The 17,795-nt window shown below is 54.7% G+C and overlaps 1 long non-coding RNA gene across 6 annotated transcripts in view; it reads left to right on the forward strand.

The window, feature by feature from the left end:
- The first annotated feature begins 409 nt into the window (after positions 1–409).
- The window catches only part of LOC308648406, a 32,200-nt gene continuing 14,814 nt past the window's right edge, over positions 410–17,795 (forward strand). For all 6 annotated transcript variants that reach the window (XR_014021815.1, XR_014021816.1, XR_014021817.1 and 3 more), the window contains exons 1-6: positions 410–546; positions 3,049–3,129; positions 3,336–3,896; positions 3,986–4,064; positions 5,646–5,758; positions 9,718–9,869. This is a non-coding gene — a long non-coding RNA (uncharacterized lncRNA). The remainder of the gene's footprint in view (positions 547–3,048; positions 3,130–3,335; positions 3,897–3,985; positions 4,065–5,645; positions 5,759–9,717; positions 9,870–17,795) is intronic.

Below are 17,795 nucleotides of genomic sequence, written 5' to 3' on the forward strand. Positions count from 1 at the left end.
TCCAGAATAAGCAAAAAGCATCATTTTCTTTCCCTAAGCCCGCATCCTCTGATCGATGTTCCGAAATAGCCAGGTGTGTGATCTGCTGGCCCCGGGACCCTACCTCTAGCCTCAGCCTCTCTAAGGACCACCATCCCTTCGGGTGATTTCCCCATAAATTGTGAATACAAATCATCCTCTTTTGCCCGATTAGGGCTCATGTAGGGGAGAAGCCCCAGCGACCACAGGGTGTTGGTCATGGCGGCCAGGGGCACTGCGGCAGAATTTTTTCCTCCGTCTTTGCTGCAATCTGGGTGCGGCTAGAGCAATTTGTCATAGAATCTGGGGGGCTCATTTTTCCGGCCAATCACTTTTAGAGAAATGAGCGCATTGCAGCAGAATGCGCTGACGTCAGAGACCACCCCTTCTGCGCCTCCATATAAACCCCACCCAGCCAGCCCCTAGCGCAGACCGCGGAGAGCTGAGATGGAGCGCGCCTTGGCTTGCTAGCCCAAGGCTGCAGCTCCTCCGAAGAGCCGGGTCGCCCACGAGAGAATCCCTCACTTGGTAAGTGGTTGGCCATCCTTGCCTACAAGGATGTGCAAAAAGAAGAGGCCATCCCCTTCTAGGTTGGGCTCTGTCCTCCTGGACATGCCGAAGGACCGATGCTGGGACCTTCTCCTGAAGGCGGCCACTTTGCCTGGTCCCCAAGCATGCCTTGGATATGAAATCCTGTCAGGAAGGGAATCTCGAGGCACATTTTCCTGGGGGGACATCAGGGTCCGTTTCTTGTCCAGTCGCTGAGGATAGCTTGAGTGGCAGGGACTCTGACGCAGATGAGCGGGGGGAATCAGATCAATCTCCTTTTGGAACCAGTGTGCCGCAGTCACGGGGGTCCAAAAACACCGATATTCTGGGTTCGAAGCCGCCTTTAGAATCGCCTTAATAGTGGGAGATATGGCGGCGATGCCTTCTGCATGCTCTATGAATTAGGAGGGGAAGGGGCCGAAGAGAAGGGTCTATGGGAGCACATTCCCCCCTAGTCTTTAGCTGGGTTATTGGTGGACCATGGGCGTGAGGGCGAGAGGTTCCTATTAGCCAGGGACTCTGAATCCAAGTACCCAGGTTTAGTGCAGAGCCGACTCCATGTAAAGAAGAGAGTAAAAAAAAATCTGTAAACCATATCTGGTTCTACCCTAATCAGCCACTTTAACAGTGGAGAGAGAGGGTGCCCAAGCGCAAACCTGCCAGAAGTCCCCTAGAACCAGTTGAGTAGAGAAGAGGGGTTGAGGGGAGGGTCACGAAATTGAGGTACAGGTAGAATAGAAACAGGAGGTGAGCTGGAATAGAGAGAAAGCTGTGTGCTTGCATCTAGGAAGAGGGAAGGGAGAAATTCAGAAAAGGGGGTGTGTTGGGGGGGGTTGGGTGCTGAGAGCTGGGAATTGGGGCCCGGGTCTTGTCAGCATTGCGCGTGGAGTGATGGTCGCTGGAAGATTCTTACATGTTGTGGGTTCTTGACTTTGGTAAAATCGTATTTTGCCGTTTCCTTTGTCCCTGTTAAGCCCCCAAGTCACCCCCTCCCCATCCTGGGCTGGCGGGCTGTGGGGGGGCGCAAGCGGGCTGCTACGTGGCAGGTTTCTAGAAGGTTTTCTTGTTGGCCGCAAGAGGGCGCTGGTGGCACTGCGGAATTTTGGGGGGCGGGGTGGGGAGGGGAGGTGGCCTTTGTTCTCCTACTGGAGGGGGTCGGGTGCAGGATTTACTAGAAGATTCTGAGTTCATGAACATAAGGGGGAGATGTTCTGAGAACCTCAGGTTCCCCGCAGAGCGCCTGCAGGAGGATTCTCGGAGATGCCCTCTGCGGCACTGGTTGTGTGACTTGGGGTGTCTTGGAAGAGCGTGGACGCAGATTAGTTTATTTTTATGGCTCTTGGTTTCTGGGGTCTTAGGAAGGTGTGGCGCAGTGGAGTAGATGAAGAGACTGTAAAAGAGTTAATTAGGCGCCATAATGCGGGGTCGTGATTCTTGCGTGGCTCAGGAAGAAGGCAAGATTTTGGGGCGGGGGGAGGGTTGTCGCTGCTGGCAGCGACGGCGGGAGAGCCAGGGTGGTCGTCTTAGGCTGCGTCGTGTGTCTCTAGACCTCAAAAATGAGTGAAAACGTTGTATCGAAAACTGGGCCTTTTAAATTTTAATTAATTAATTTGTTTAATTGGACCGAAGGTTGGAGGCGAGATTTCTGTACCTTTCAAAAGTGGAATCGTGCTCTGAGAAGCCCCTTCTGGCGGGGTCTTCTAGGTGCCTTTCCCTCTCTGGTGCGAGGGGACCCCTGTGGTAGGGGGCGTAGGAGACCCTCTGGACACATGCGTGTGTGTGCTCCCCGATGTCTATAGCTGCATTCTGGCTGACGGTGACTTGGAGAGGCGTTCTGGGGACATGGCGGCCCTAGGCGAGGGGCTGAGTGCGTGGTGCCCCTCCAGGCCAGAGACCTGTTGGGCGTCCCCCGCCCACCTACGCCAGCCTGGCTCTGAGGCAGCTGCTCGCGGGCGGGGGCGCCGCAGGTGGCTGTGCTATTGGGCTCTGAGTGCGGGCCGCGCGCCCCCTAGCGGTCTCTGTGTGCAAATGGCTCGCGGCCTGCTAGACCTGGCTTTGAGTTGCGCAGGCGCACACAGTTAACACTTGTGCCTTGTCAATCAAGTAATCCTTACCCCCTCCCTTTGCTCTCCTCCCCCTCCCACTTCTTTCCCTCCTCCCTCTTCCGTTTCTCCTCCCCCACCTCCCCCTCCCTCTCCCATTTCTCCTCTTACCTTCTCCCCCCTTCCTGGCTCATGTCGTCATCCTTTCCTTCTCCTCCCCTCGTCCCTCCCTCCTCCTCCATCCCCCCTCCCCCCTCCTCCCTCCCCCCTCCACACCCTCCTCCTCTTTCCCTCCTCCCTCCACACCCCCCTCCCCTTTCCCACTCCTTCCCGCTCCTTCCCTTTCCCTTCAACTGCCCCCTCCTTCCCTAGGCTGTTCCAGTGCTGGCCGTTAGGGGTCATCAAGATGGTTTCTAATCTGCTCCCTCCCATGCCACAGGGTCTCTCTTCAGGGATGACATCATCGGTTCACCCCTTCGTCTTCAAGGACCACCTTCTCCGATGTCAAGCTGCTGCCAAGGTGCCTGCCACTCACCTCCATCTTGCGGTGCCTCAGTCCTGCTGTGGGGTTCTGTACACAACATGGCCGACAGAAGCCCACCGCCGGCCACCCAGCTTGTCCACCCCCAGACCCATTACCCTTAAACACAATTTAAAATGTTAACCAATTAGTTCTAACTCTAATTAATTAACTTAATTGCAACTCATATCTCTGATCATTTGCAGAGAGCACCCTGAGTGTGGACTCCTGGATCCCACCAGCATACGAAGCAGCCTCCAGGAGGCACCAAGACCAGGACGCCGTGGGATGAAGAGGACCAGAGCCCACCCTCTGCTGACCCTTCCGGCTAAAGACTTAAACCAATGCCCTAGTGAGGGGGCATTGGCGGGTCGCCCCTGCCTGTGCTTGAGCCCGTGTGTGGGTGCTTTCCTGGGCCTTCTGCTTGTGTTCATCTGCCAGCCACCTGGAGTGCTTCCCTCCCCAAGGGGTGTCGGCCTTTTTATGGCCGACTGTGTCATTGATGTCCTGTGTGGAAGGATCCCTTTGGGAACTTCTCAGGAGGGGGACCTGGGCCAAGAGCTTGACGTGCCTCATGGGCAACTCGGGGCCCCTGGTGGGCTTGTGGAATGAGCATGCGCCTGACCCACCGAAGGCATGCCCCGCCTGTTTCGAGGTCTTCCTGTCCTTTTCTAGGGAATGGGGATGATAGGAGCAACCTCCTAGGGCTGTTGTGAGAATTAAATGACCCAGAGAAGCCTGGGGCCGGACCGGGTGTGGAGGAGGTGGTCAGTAAATGTTTGTTGAAAGAGTGTGGCAGGTCAGCCTCTTCCCATGCCACTCATTTGCCTCACTCGTGTTATTTATTCTCCAACAGACTCCCGGCAGCCCCCATGCTTGGGGCTCTCCTTGCATCAGGCAGGGGCTCCACTCACATGGCCATCGGGCGGACTTGAGTAAGAACACCCATTGTGCATGCGGCCATTTCCCAGGGCACTTTCTAAGTACTGTGATGTTACTCCTAGGTGACATGTGGGTGCAGTAAGCCGCTGAGGTTCGAGGAGGACACATGTGGTATTGACATAGTTTTAGAAAGTTAGGTAAGAAGGAGAACTCTGAGAGTCCAGCCCTGTGTCCCACAGAATAGGGCTTACATAAGGAAATGGGGGGGAGGAGAAGGTAAGTATATTGCCACATTGCTAGCAAGAGAAGGGGGTCACAGTTGGACCCCGGATGCCACTGTAGCTGCCCCTGGTCCCCCTGTTGCCCCCAGCCCAGGGTTCTAAGAGCCTTTCTTTAATTTCAAATCAAACATTCCACCAGGGGACAGTCTGTCTGAAACCCCTGCTGCCCAGGGTGGTCTTAGAGGTCCCGGTGGCCCCAATGCTGGTACCATGTGCTGGCTTCACCTCTTAATAACAGTGTGACCTTAAAACAAGTCGCTTAACTTCTCCAAGTTTCAATTTCTTTCATGGTCTAAATGGGGATTTAAGATAAAAACCCACCCTCGTCTACCTACCCCACAGGGTGCTTTTGAAGACTAAATGACGTAAGGCCTGTGAAAGTGCTTTGTAAACCGGCAGGACACTGTCACACAGGCGGCCCTTGGGGCTCACTGCTGCCCAGCCCTCTCCCCCCCAGTCATCAGGGAGCACCCAGTAGGTGCTGGGTGTGTTCACGCTTAGTCAATAAAGTACAGAATAACTAAAAACAGAATTAGTTCAACAAACATTTTCTGAAACACTGACAATATGCCCAGCGCACTAGGCTAGGCATGGGGTACAAAGATATGAAAACAGTCTCTTGGAAGCTAATTGGGGTCCTCATTTGACCACCACTTTCTTTGGTCCCCTTTTAAGCCAACCAGTTTGGTCCGGACAAGACAAAAACCATTCTGGGTTGCTTTAGAGAAGCCCAGCTTGGCCGGACAATAGCCCCCAGGCATCTGAAAGGGGCTGATTGGATTATGTGGCAAATGGAGGTGGAAGGATGACTTGGAAGGTGACAAATGAGGTGGGCGGAGACCCGCTTTGAGTTAATTCAGGCTATTAGGAGGGAACCTTTTGTCTTCCAGAGACTGGCAGGAGCTTTTACCACTGGTTTTTACATCCTTAATGTTTAAGAAGAATAATTTATGGTCAGCGAAAATCCAGGCCCTGGCGAGATAGATGATTCAAGCGAGCTGTAAAATCCAGGGTCCTGCTGTCAATGAGTGACAATAGTGGACGTTCATGTCCCCTGTTTTGCAACCATCCATTCATTTGATCCTCACAACACCCTGTCCTGACCCAGGACTGGCCTGTCACCTCCCAGGGAAGCAGAGGCTGTCAAGTGGCTCTTACCATTGGGTCTCCCCTGCACCCGTCGGTGCCCCATTGCCTCTGAGGGTCCAGCAGTAGATGTGCACCTGTCTCAGGCCTGTCCTCCACCACCTCGGTGGCCCCTCTGGTTTTCTGACTTGGCTCTCTGCAGCCTGGAGCCCCAGGCCCCTCCTGGCCTTCCTTCTAGCCACTCCAGTGTCTGTCTTTCCTTCACAGCCCAGCTTCTCCAAAGACCTGTCTACACTCGCTGCTTTCCTTCCTCACCTCCATTTCCTCTTCAGCCCACTGCTTCCTGACCCGCTCTGCTCCGTCCAGCGCCTCTCCCTCAGGTAAAGACTTCTGTGCCTTAACTCTTGACACCTTTCCGGCTCATGGACACACAGACACTTCTCCTCTTCTCACCTGGGTGGCTCTGTGCCTCCGGCCCACCTGTTTATACACTCTCCCTGTGGCTTCACGGGGTCACTTGCTCTGGCCTCCCTTGCTCCTATCTCTGGGAGCCCAGGCCTCCTGACTTCAGAAAACTGCCTCTTGCCTTGCTGCCTGGGCACTGGGTTCGAGTCCTAGTTCAGCCAATGAGGGCTGAGACGGTGGGCTAAGTCCGCTCTCCCGAGACTCCTTATCTCAGTTGCTAAACAGGGTTGACACCTTTACCTTTCCAGGTGAGATGGACTAGGCTGCAGGTAAGTGCAGACACTACTAGCCGAGGGAGGGACTTGAAGCCAAGTCAGGGGAGCCTTTGGGAGAAAATGCAATTAGAGTCCCTGCTAGATTTTCCTAGAAGTTCAGTTCCCACGGGAGAACCAAAGACAGGAAACAAAGGGAGAGGGAGGGGCCGAGAGAAAGAAGAAACCAACAATTTAGGAAAGGCATTAAAGACAAAAAGGTAGGAAGTGGAGACTTAGGAAATGTCAACCCCCCAGAAAACTCATCGAGGAGAAGCTTTCCTCTGAGGTCAGGTTGGGCTGGAAGAAAGGAAACAGGAGGAAGCTTTTAAATCGATTATCCCAATGACAAATTCCAGGAAGCTTTCAAATCAAATAGCCCCATTTTGGGTTTTTAACTCCTTCATCGAGTTTAACCTCTTTGCCTCCTGTCCCCTCCCCGCCGCCCCGGACTGGTGATTAAATCCCTAGGTACAGGGTACTGCCATGGGGCCCTGAGCCAGGGGCCTGCAGAAAAGAGCCTCCCCGCCCCCCAGCTGGGTTTTCAGTGTTATTCCACTTTCCGCCCTTTCCCTTAATGAACACAGGGCTAATCTTAGGCCTTGTCCAAGGAAGAGCCCCAGACGCTAATGAGGTAGCTGCTGGATTCCAGTGTGGGCCTCATGAGGAGCCTTCTTTGTCTTCGAAGGAAACACACTGATTTCCATAATGAGGTGAACCGGCGTCCTCAGGGCAGGGGCCACGCAAGTTCTTAAGCCACACTTCTAATTTTGGTGCCACGAGTGACATTCATTTTGCTCCTCATTTAAGTCTTTGCCTCTGTCACAGTGCAAGGTCCATGGCAGGGTGGGGGGTGGGGGAGTTGAAGGTAGCTAGGGAACAGGGCTGCACACAGGCTGTGAGGTTCAGGGGCTGTACCCCGTCCAGCACACACACCTAACAGGCTAGTCCACTTGTCCCCCTCAACAGCAGGGGCCTGGGGCAACCCCAGGAGTCAGTGTCCAACCCTGGCACACACCTGACTTGTGTTAGGCCCCACTGAGAATTTACCTGGATGAGCAGGTGGCAGTAGAGTTCCAAGTCAGAGGTGTCAAACACCCAAACCTGCCCCCTCTAGGCTGAGAGGCAGAGGGACACGGGCCCAAGAGAGGGTGCAGTGTGTCACACTGGTGAGACTGGGGTTCAGAGAGCTGGTGCCTCTCAGATTCTATCCGCCAAGTGCTAGGGGAAGGTGACAGCTTGACCTGAGGCTGGTGCTGGAGCCCAGTGGCGGACCCATGGTTCCATCCCCAGGTCCTGCATCTCAGGGTAGTCGGTCCTATTGCACTTAGCCTCCCACCCCATCCTGAACCCCAGAGCTCATCGACATCTCTAGAATAGGTACATCCTCAGCAGGAAATTCACACTGTTTGTCTCAAGTTGGGCACATTTCTCACCCCAAGGCAGATCAATCAAGATCAGATCACTCCAATTAAACTTTAGGCTCAAGCCACACCATCAGGGAACTGGAAGAACAACTAGAGAAGGGGGAGGGTTAGAGCAGGAGAAGTTCATCAGTTAAAACCTCAAGGGGCCTCCTCATGAACCTTCACAGGCTGAGGGTTCTGGGGCATTGTGGGTCAGAACTGACCCTCTTTCCAAGTCGCAGAACCAGCTCTGACCCGCACCCCAGGAGAGCAATATGGAGGAACGGCAGTGGTCCCCGGAGACCAAAGCCAGAGGCGCTCCTTCTATTTAGGTCTCTGGGACCCAGGCTGTCCTCTTAACCTTTTCTGTGACCATACAGAGGGATCTGAACCAACTGTCCCCCTGAGTGTGGTGGGGGAGGAGCCCTTTTTATCTGTCTCCTGGTTTCCCGAGGGTTCTCTGCAGCCCTGAGTTGACACGGCTCCCCCTTTCCTAATCCAGGGGTCCAGGCTGGTTTCAGAGTTGGTTCTCACACCTGAGTCCATTGCTGACTTTGTGTCCATCTAGTCCATTCCGAGTGCTCAGGAGACAAGAGGCCCCCCCCCCCCCCCCCCAGTTCTGAGAGTTGCTCTTCTTCTGCTTTCATTGCCTCCCCCTCCTGTGTTCTCTCTTGCTCGCTCTCTCCCTTCCAACCCCTCCCTCACCAATTCCAACTCTGGCCCTCTAGAGTGCCTTAGGCCTGCCCCCCCTCCTTGGGGTGCCCAAGCGCCAGCCTGGCATTAGTGGGGCTCAGTAAGAGTATGTGGGATGTCTGTTTGGACAGGTGAGTGAATGAAAGGGCTGGACCCCCCACCCGAGCAGCACAGCGGGCCCTGCGGAATCCCTAGGTTAAAGGGTGGAGGGCGGTTTGTGTTAGGGGAGTGGGTAGCTTCCTGCCCCAGCCCTCATTGAAGGGGCCTTGCTGGCCAAGCCTGCATCCACTCACGCGTTCATGCCGTCATTCAACAGTTGATCCTAACTGAGCGTGCCCATGGCCCCGGCCCTGAACTTGGCACCTGTCACCTAGCAAGTCCCTTGATGGCCTCCACTTCCCCTGGGAGGGCGGGCCGGGGGGTTGTCCAGGAGTTGGAGCAGCAGGCTTCAGCCCTGTAGAGGGCAGCTGGAGGGCGCAGCTTGTGTCTGTGGCTTTTCAGGCCCCCAAGGGCCTGCCCCCCTGCCTCCCCCATCCCACAAAAGTGTGGATGGCTGTTGTGGACTGTGGTCCTGAAGCTCTCAGCCCAGGTGGCTGCCTAGGGATGGCTGCAGCATGTGTCCCTAGCCTCTGGCCACACAGGTCTCCCTCTGGGATCGGGGTCTGTGAGTCGGACCTCTCCCTCATCTAGATTCCTTCCTCCCCTGGGGCTCAGTCCAGCTACTTAGGCCCCTCGTTGCTGGCTGGGGCCTGTGTCCTCCTAGAGGACAGAGGGCTGGGGAACCTCCAGGGGCGTGTGCAGGCTCTGCGCTGCCCAGCTCCTACCTGCTTTTCTTACCTGGTGGTTCCTCTGCTGGTTTCCCGGGTCCAGGTTGGTTACCCACCTGGCACTCTCCTGGCTGTAGCCTGTTGCCACGATGCCCAGCCTGCACTGTTGTCCTCCCTGCTTCAGTCTAGCCTCTGCCCGACATGCTGGTGTTCCTTAACTTCACATCTGTGGCTGCCTGGCCTGCCTGCTGCCCTCAGCCCTGCCACCAAGGCCAGATGCCGCTCTCCAGCCCACTCAGAGCTCTCTCAGTTTCCAACAGGTTCCTGGTTCCGGTGAGACAAGCCTGCTGGAGTCTCCATCTCGTGCCACCACCCTCAGAGGCTACCTCCTGTGAGCCTAGCCTAGTCTGAGTGACCCCGGGCTGTAGCTGAACTTACATGCCATCCTGCTGGCCCCAGAGACCCCCGTTTCCTGCCTGGTGGGTGTGTCCCCAGCCTGCCCATATCGTTACCAGGTCCCCAGGAGTCCTGAGTTGGGCCCTGCCAGGCCCCTAGCTGACCATGAGGTGTTGGTTTTGGGGTGGCCACCTGGGCCTTTGGCATCCCCCCTGCATCTTTTCTTTCACGGCTCATCCACAGTAGCCGCCACACTCCACTGAGAAGCGCGTTGCAGGCGTGACGGCCTCCCGGCGTCTTTGCGTGTCTGGTCTTCCTGGGACGCTTCTGTCAAATAACTCTGATCTCCCCCTCCCCAAAGCCGGACTCGTCCACCGTGGACTGCGTGGGACCATGGCCGAGTTGTCTGAAGATCGTGGATGGACGTGCGGAGGACCCCCGCCCCACCCCGGGACTCACCACCGGACCGGACCCTTCTTCTCGACGTGCCTCTGGCCTCCTTCCAGGATTGGGGTGAGTTGTTTCTCGCCGTTGTCAACACACGATCTCGTTAGGGTCAGCTCACACAGCCTCAGTCAGAGACACAAACACCTAGCCAGGGCAGGTAACATGCCGACCTTACACATGGAGCTGGGGGGCGTGGCTGGGGCCTGAAGCAGCCTGGAACAGAGACCGTGCCACGGCTGTGCCACGCCAAGCCAGCGAGCGTGGCCCACTCCTCATGGTGACCGCCAGTGACTGCCAGCCAGGGACGGTAAGTGGGGAGCATCCAACACTGGCCAGGTACACAGTAGAAGCTCAATAAAGCTTAGCTGACACATTCGTGCAAGGAGACACGGAGCCTCCACCCTGGCCCAGCCCGGTGGAGCCTGTGGGCCTGCTTAGGGACGTGGAAGGGGCCCTTCTGCTCCTGCTCGAAGACATTTCTCGCTGCCAGCCATGGCAACGTCGTTGCCTATGAGAACGCTGGTGTCACACCCAGGGCTTTGATAACGTCCTTTAATCAAATGGTGGTTTTGAGTGAGTCCTTTCTTTGGCCCCCTGTCCTCACCCCTGAAATTGCAATGAGACGGGAATGTTTTTGTTTGTTTAAATAAAATCAGTGATGGTGGAGGAGGAGCAAGCTGGGATTAGAGGTGGCAACCACTCGAGGGTGTGTCCTTTGTCCTTTGTTTTTCACTTATTCAAGATGCACCAGTGCCACCGAGGATCGGGCTGTCCTGGGGGGCATGGGAGTCTGGTGGGTGACCTGGGAGGTCTCCTGCTGGCACATGAGCTCCCCCTGCTTGGGCTCGGGCTGCCATGGCGGGGGGGGGGGGTGAAGGCACATCCTGAGCCTCAAGTGGGCCCAGCACTGTCCTTGTCCTAGCTGACACCCCCTTGATGTCCCAGCCAGAGCCTCTGTGAACAGAATTCCAAGCCAGGCCCCTGGCTGACTCCAGTTCCCCCAGATGCAGCGGCCTGCGTGCGCCCTGCCCGTCCCAGGGAGGCTGTGCTGGAGCATGCAGCTTCCATAATGTTCTTTCATCAAACAGAGGATTCAGAGACGCCTGCTCTGCACCCTGCTCTTCTCCCCTGAAATTGAAATGGGAAGGGGATATTATTTTTAAACAAAACCCGTTCGCACAGGCAGAGGGGCCATGTGTGGTCTGCTTGTGTTTGCTCTCTGGAGAGCCCGCAGGCTGCAGGGAGGCGGGAGCTGTGTGCCTAGGGCATCAGGAAGGCTCTGCCCTGTGACATTTACTCCACAGCTGGCATTTGCTGAGCCACCTGCAAACACAGTGACGTGGAGAGGAGGCCCGGGAGAAGAGCTTCGCACAGGGCAGGATGCGGGGCTCCTGAGGGGTGATCATATCCGGAGCTTAGATGAAGCGTCCTTGTAGCTGGGCCGAGCCAAATGCCCGTGGCTTCGAGCCTCTTTCCTCAGAGAGGGCTCAGGACTCTCGCAAGGTGGACTGAGCAAAAAAGGTGAAGGGGAAGTGAAGGCAAAGCCAAAGTCCCTTCTGCAGGCTCACCCTGACAGCCCCCTGCCTCCCAGGAGTTTGGAATAGTCTCAGTCTTTGGACTGAGTTATATTCCAGGTCCTTGTGAAAGTCAGGTCTCAGGCAAACATGTATTTTTGGGGGGTTTTGTGTGTCATTAGGTGAACAATAAATTAAGAATATACCAGGTTCTCAATTGACGAAGTTGAAACTAATGTGATCCGTCAGCCTGGCAGAGACTCAGCCTGCTCTGGCAGGAGGCTGAGGGTTGAGGGAAATGAACATTTTGGATGGATTGGCCAATCCCTGAGCCCAGCACTCATAATAAGGGGGTAGAAATGAGGACCTGACCATCTAGGCAGCGAGGCACAGAGGACCCTGTCACCCTGGTGGGAGGGTGATGGTGTCTCTGGTCATTTGTCATTGTGCTAAAGAGTCCCCTAGGGTCCACCTCTAGCAGGCTCTTCCTGGTAGGCACAGATATCTGGGAATAGATGGGGGTCTTGTCTGGAAGCTGGCCCTCCTCTCCCACCCGCCCTCTGGGTGGATGGGAAAGGAAAGCCAGGGTTTAGCTAAGGGACACAGTGGCCCCACTCAGCCCCTCCTCCTCCCACCTGTGAGTTGCTTGTTGAGCTTTCAGGGCCCCCACCTCAGGCCTCCTGGGGCGTGAGTCAACCTCCAAACCTATTTCCAAGTACTTTTCTCCAAATAATGTCAAAACCTGGCAAGACTCAAGGGCAACAGGATGCATGTGTTTCTTATTCATTCATTTACATGAAGTAACTTAAATGTGTTTTTTATGAGCAATCTGACTTCCAGAAAGAATGAAGGGGGGGAAAAAGATCTACCCATCCTTTAATGAGCTTGCTAATGAATTTTTCCTTGAAAAGAGGAGCAGAGACTTGCACAGAAGGGGGTGTGGAGGGAGATAAATTGAGGTTGCAGAGGGTTAAAGGGCAGCCGACAATGTCGGACGGTGTACAAGCTGCACTGGGAAACTTGGGGGCACTGGGAACACGTTCTCTTTAGGAGACTGGAATTTAAATGGTTGTCCATGAGACCCAAGGACTAGTTTCCCCTCCCCTTGCTGCTTTGAACCCTGTCCCCTCTCCCGAAGGAGGAACAAGGAAGTTGAATCTGGTCCCTCATCCTTGGCTTGAGCAGATAGAAAATTCTGGAAAGGTTGAACTTTTCTGGATGAGGCCATCTCAAGTGTGGGGCTCCCAGTTAGAGAGCCAGGGACCTTCCAGTAGGAAGGGCCTTCATTGTGATGCCCAGATGGTTCCGAGAGGCGGTTCCAAGCCTGTTGTTGGCAGGACCTTGGGGAAGCAGGGTTCCTGGGGTCTGGGGTTCACAGAGGTGGCACTTCCCCTCAGTGTGGGGTACATCGGAGGCAGGGAAGGTCAAGTGAGGGAACCCCTGAGGGGCCTGCCCTGCTGGCATCTCCTTGGGCACCCTGGGGCCCAGCACCCAGGAGGCCCATCTCTGAGGTGGTCATGGGTCCTGGAATTTCTAGTGCCTCTGGGCCCTCCCTTTACCCAGGCTTCTCAGAACAAGGTCTCCAGACATGTCTGCATTTGTCTTTGTAGCTCCCAGGTCCTGGTGACTGTGGCGGGCTGGTTTGGAGGGCAGGTGCCTGATGACTAGGGCCGGCAGGGCCCCCCAACTGGAGCGGGCTGTGTGTGGGAGAGGAGTTAATTAAGGAGAGGACGGTGGCTGAGGGATAGTCATGACTTTCTTAATTGCTCTCCAATTTCTTTGGGCTTAAGAAAAAAATGCAGATGGTCTGGGAGTTCTTAACTTGCAGCCGGGCGGGGAGGGGGCTCCTTCCACCTTTTGCTTGGCTTCTCTTTACACAGTGAATAGGGTCTTTGGCAGGGGCTTAAGGAGGAGACTCTTAGCCTGGGAGCTCCCAGGGCCGCTTGGATGGAAACAAAGGCGCAGGCAGAAAGGAATGGGGGCGCCCAGTGGAGAGGAGCCACCTGGGGATAATCAGGCGGGTGCCACAGAGTTTTCCCAGGTCCTGTGAATGCACGCTGGCCACGGAAGGTGCCCTTTCTTCAGATGAAAAGAAAACTTTAGTTCCCTTCCCCGAGATTTAGTGTGTGTCTGTGTGTGTGGGGGGGCCTTGTCCCTGTGTGTGTCAGGTCCAAAGGACCAGACAGAGACCCATGCTGCACGGTGACCTGCTTCATCAGCCAGCCTGTTCTTGCTTTCTGGTTTCAGGGTTTGATTTGTGCAAGTTTTTTGGGGAAGAAAAGTTGCAATGGCTATAACTGTAAACAAGAGTTTGATCAAACTGGGCCTGAAGCCCAAAAGACAGCCACAGAGACAGAATGGGGCTGAGGAGACAGAACTCCGGAATGGAAAGTTGGGGAAGGAGGACAGTCAGAGGGGCCAGAGGCTGACTGCATGTCTGTGCTGGCCACCGGGGATCGCAGCTGTGCGGCTCTTCCGCCTCCCGGTCCTTCCTTTAGTCCCCCCAGCAGGTTCAGAAATTAGGGCTGGGGGCTCTGAAGTCCACGGTGCAGGTGTGTGTTTAGGGAGGACCAGAGGCAGAGCCAGGGTGGCCCCTGGGGTTGCTGGGCTGGGGAGAAGCTGTGTGTCACAGCTGTGCCCACAAGCTCTGAGGGTCTGGGCCACTCCACGCAACCAGTAGCAAAATCTCCACCGTAGAAGGAATAAGGCTTGGGTCTCCCTGTGGCCAGTGTTACTTTGTTACTGCTAGTTTCTGGGTCTCAGTCTCCCCATCTGTAAAACGGAGCCGCAGCCATAATCTGTAAGTCAGAAGCAGCTCAGGACGTCGGTGCTGGAGAGTCAAGACCCTGTTTCATCAGTGGAGGGAGCATAGGGTCCTGGGGGTCCAGTTTGGGTCCCCACCAGCCTCCTAGCCAGGCACATTCCCCTGTTTGGGACTTGTCAGGTGGTCTGAGGAGAGAGTTAGACATGGGGGGACTCAGGGTCAGGTAGTGGCACCTTCCAGAGACCTGGGTACCACCTGTGCTCAGACCTGATGATGGGTGTGACCTTAGGCCCTGTCTCCAGCCCTCTGGGCCTCAATTTTCCCATCTAGAAAGTGGGGGGATACAGGCCTGTGGTCATCTGAGGGCCCTTGGAGTTCTGTTGGACTCCGTGGTGGTTAGATGTGGTTTGTGTGCATGTGCACTGAGCCTTGAGGGTCACAGGGACCTGGGAGGCTTCTGGTTTTACTGCCCCCCACTTCAGAGGTGAGGGGGCCAGAGACCTCACATGATGAGCTGGTAGCAGACCCTGGTGTGGAGCCTTCTGCTGGCCACAGGCTCCTGCTTGACCAGTGGTCAGGGTTCATGGCCACCTGCTAGTTTTTTGCCAGCCTTTTGAGGACACAGACCTCACTGTAGGTCAGAGACTGGGTGTAGGCCGGGCCCAGGGCTCCCCAGATCCTATGTGCAGGGCCCCCGTGTTAGGAGCACCATTGTAAACACACGGGCTGCTGGCCAGCCTTGGACACCTTTTTTGGGCTGTAGAGTGGCTTTGGTCCCAGGAGAGTGTGGCAGCTTCACTGTCCCCACTGCCCACCTTGTGCCTTTGGATCAGGAGACCCTTGTCAAAACCCCACTCAGCTGAGAACTTTCTGAGAAAGCCATCAGCCTGGAAACTTCTGGAAAGGGGATGGGCAGCCCCCCCCCCCCGGGGGGGGGCTGCCAGGCTCAGGCAGCTTTGCAGAGGCCTCCAGCTCTCCGGTGCTTCAGCCTATGGTAATAAGTCGCTTGCAGGCCTTCAGGCAGGCCTGCACCGGTCATTACCATGGTGGGCTGGAGCTTTTGTTTTGTGACCTTGGTTGCTACAATACCTGAGCTGAAATGAGGAATCAAAAAATTGCCAGCTTCAATTAGCCCGGCAGACTGCATTTCCCAAGGCTGCCTCAGCCTCTATCCATTAACGGTAAACATGCGCCAAATAGGCCCTAATTCTCTCTAATTGCCCACTCCTGAAGCAAAGAGGTGAAATTCCAGGAAGAGGCATATGTAAACATCCTCTGTAACCCGACCAACTAAAATTAGAGGGCTGATGGGGGCCCGGCGCAGAGAGGGGACACGATTTCAAAAGATGTCCCAATTACTGCTCCCTTTTTCATAAATGGCCCCATAATGTCCAGGGCCCCAGTCTCACAAAGGTACAGGAAATTAGCTCTGCAAAGGGCTTACATTTGTCAGGGGAAGTTAGACAAGGGTGGCATTTACTCAACAGGTAGGAAGTCCATGGTGGGAGCAGGGCTGGCTATTTGTGTAACCACAGGCTCTCTTTCTTAAAATCAACATTTTAATAAAAATAACCCTTTTACGTCTTTCTCTGCTCAAAACATCCATAAGATATTTGTACCAAAGACACGCCAGATCAATTAGGTCCTGTTTGCCTCTAGAGGAGTGACTTTACAGCTGAGATGCAGAGGGGGGCTGTAGTTGTGATGAGCCAGGGGCAGGGGGGTACTCCCAGTGTCCCCTGGTGCTTTGGCCACGAGCTCAGTGCACGCACTCACGGACATTTCGATCGAATGCTCGTGACAGTTTGTCCCTCTGGACTCTGTGAAGGGGCCTTGTTTTTCCTTTGGTTCCAGACAGTGACTCATCTCTGCAGCTTTTCTGACTGTTAAGATCCCAGCCCAACATCACATTATTAATACGCCAAGCAGACCAGAGCTGGTACACGCAGTTTTAAATCCAAGGCACGACTCTGCCTGGGCTGCGTCCTAGCAGAGGAGCCTGGGGTCTGTAGGCAGAGTTAATTAAGGACAGTCGGGAGCGCTGAGGGTCCATGGGGGTCTCTGGAACAGACACAGGAAAAAACCCAGATGCCTTGAGCTGCTTCTGATTTTCTTTCTTTTATAAAAAGCAAAACAGAACCAAACGAGCAATGAACCAAGGGTCTGGGTCCATTCCCGTGGGAAGTGGCAGTGCCTTTGGTCTTGTGGTGTGTTCTTGGTCTGGAGTCCACTGTCACCTTAGGACTGTGGTTATGATGGGCCGCCACCCGGCCCTGCTCGGGCCCAGGGGGTGGTCTGGACTACCTCATGATAGGTGGTCCTGAGCTTCCAGATAAGCAGAGCCTGCCAGGGTCCCTCAGGGTCGCCGCTGCCTGGCGAACACTCATTTTTAAGACTTTCTCTGGGTTATCCGATCCACCCGTTATGGGAAGCCATGTTTGGGAGCATAGGCCAGGGAAGGAGTTGTAGGAAGATTTGGAAGCAAGAGCTGATGGGGTTTTGGATGTCCCAGCTTGGGGGGGGGAGGACGTGGTGGCAGGGTGTTCCCAGTGACTGAGGTCAGGATACAGACAGGTAGCTGGAGAGCAGTTCTTCGTTCTTTAGGGTACCTGGGGGGCCAGTGAGGCAGGCATCTGGCAGCCTGCACCAGGGGGTCTTGGGGACCCGTGGTTTCGTGATGTCATGGACTGGTACCACTTAGGTTCCCCATAGCACCCCATGTCCACCCATTGCTTTTCTGTCTCCCAGGTGGCCTTTGGTACCTCCCCACTGGGCCCAAGCCTTTATCTGTGTCTCACCAGGAAAATAGTCCCCAGATATGTTTTCTAATGTGTTTTCTGCCCCAATCCCCAGCCCCCCACCTTCCATTGTCTAAACCCCCTTTCTGCCATTCACCAATCTACCTTTACCAAACTCTTTTTTCCCCCTCGTGCATGTTAGGCAAGTGCTCCACCACTGAGCTATACCCCCAGCATTTTTTATTTTTTATTTTAAGATAGGGTCTCGTGGGCTGGAACTGTAGCTCAGGGGTAGAGCGCTCGTCTTGCATGCGTGAAGCACCACATAAAAATAAATAAATAAAGATATAAGTGTCCATCTACAACTAAAAAAAAAAAAAAAAATACGAGGGTCTGGTTAAGTTGCCCAGGCTGGCTTGGCCTCGCCATCCCCCGTCTCAGCCTCCTGGGTTGCTGAGGTGACAGGCGTGTACCACCTCACCCAGTCCTAGTACCATTTTTACGATTAAATTTTAATGAAGAGACTTTCTTTTTCCTAAACAATTTTTAATTTAGAAAAATTGAGAGGAAAATATAGAGAATTTCCATGTGGGTCCCCCGACCAGTTCCCCTGCTGTTAAAATCTTGTACGCTCGAAAGGTCTGCTGTGATTGATGGGAGGGTATCTAGACGTTATTTTTTTCTTTGTTTTTTGGTGGTGGTGCTGGGGATGGAACCCAGGGCTTTTGCATGTGAGGCAAGTACTCCACCAACCAAGGTCAACTCCATCCCCGGCCCTTGGTTCTTTTTTTCCCCATGTATTATTATTATTATTATTATTTTGTAGTTGTAGATGGACAGAATGCCTTTATTTTATTTGTTTATTTTTATGTGGTGCTGGGGATAATACCCAGCACCTCACGCATACCAGGCAAGCACTCTGCCACTGAGCTACAGCCCCAGCCCCCCCATATATGATTCTTTTTTTTTTAAAGAG

The sequence above is a fragment of the Spermophilus citellus genome, assembly GCF_964194105.1.
Source record: "Spermophilus citellus genome assembly, chromosome: 4".
NCBI lineage: Eukaryota > Metazoa > Chordata > Mammalia > Rodentia > Sciuridae > Spermophilus > Spermophilus citellus.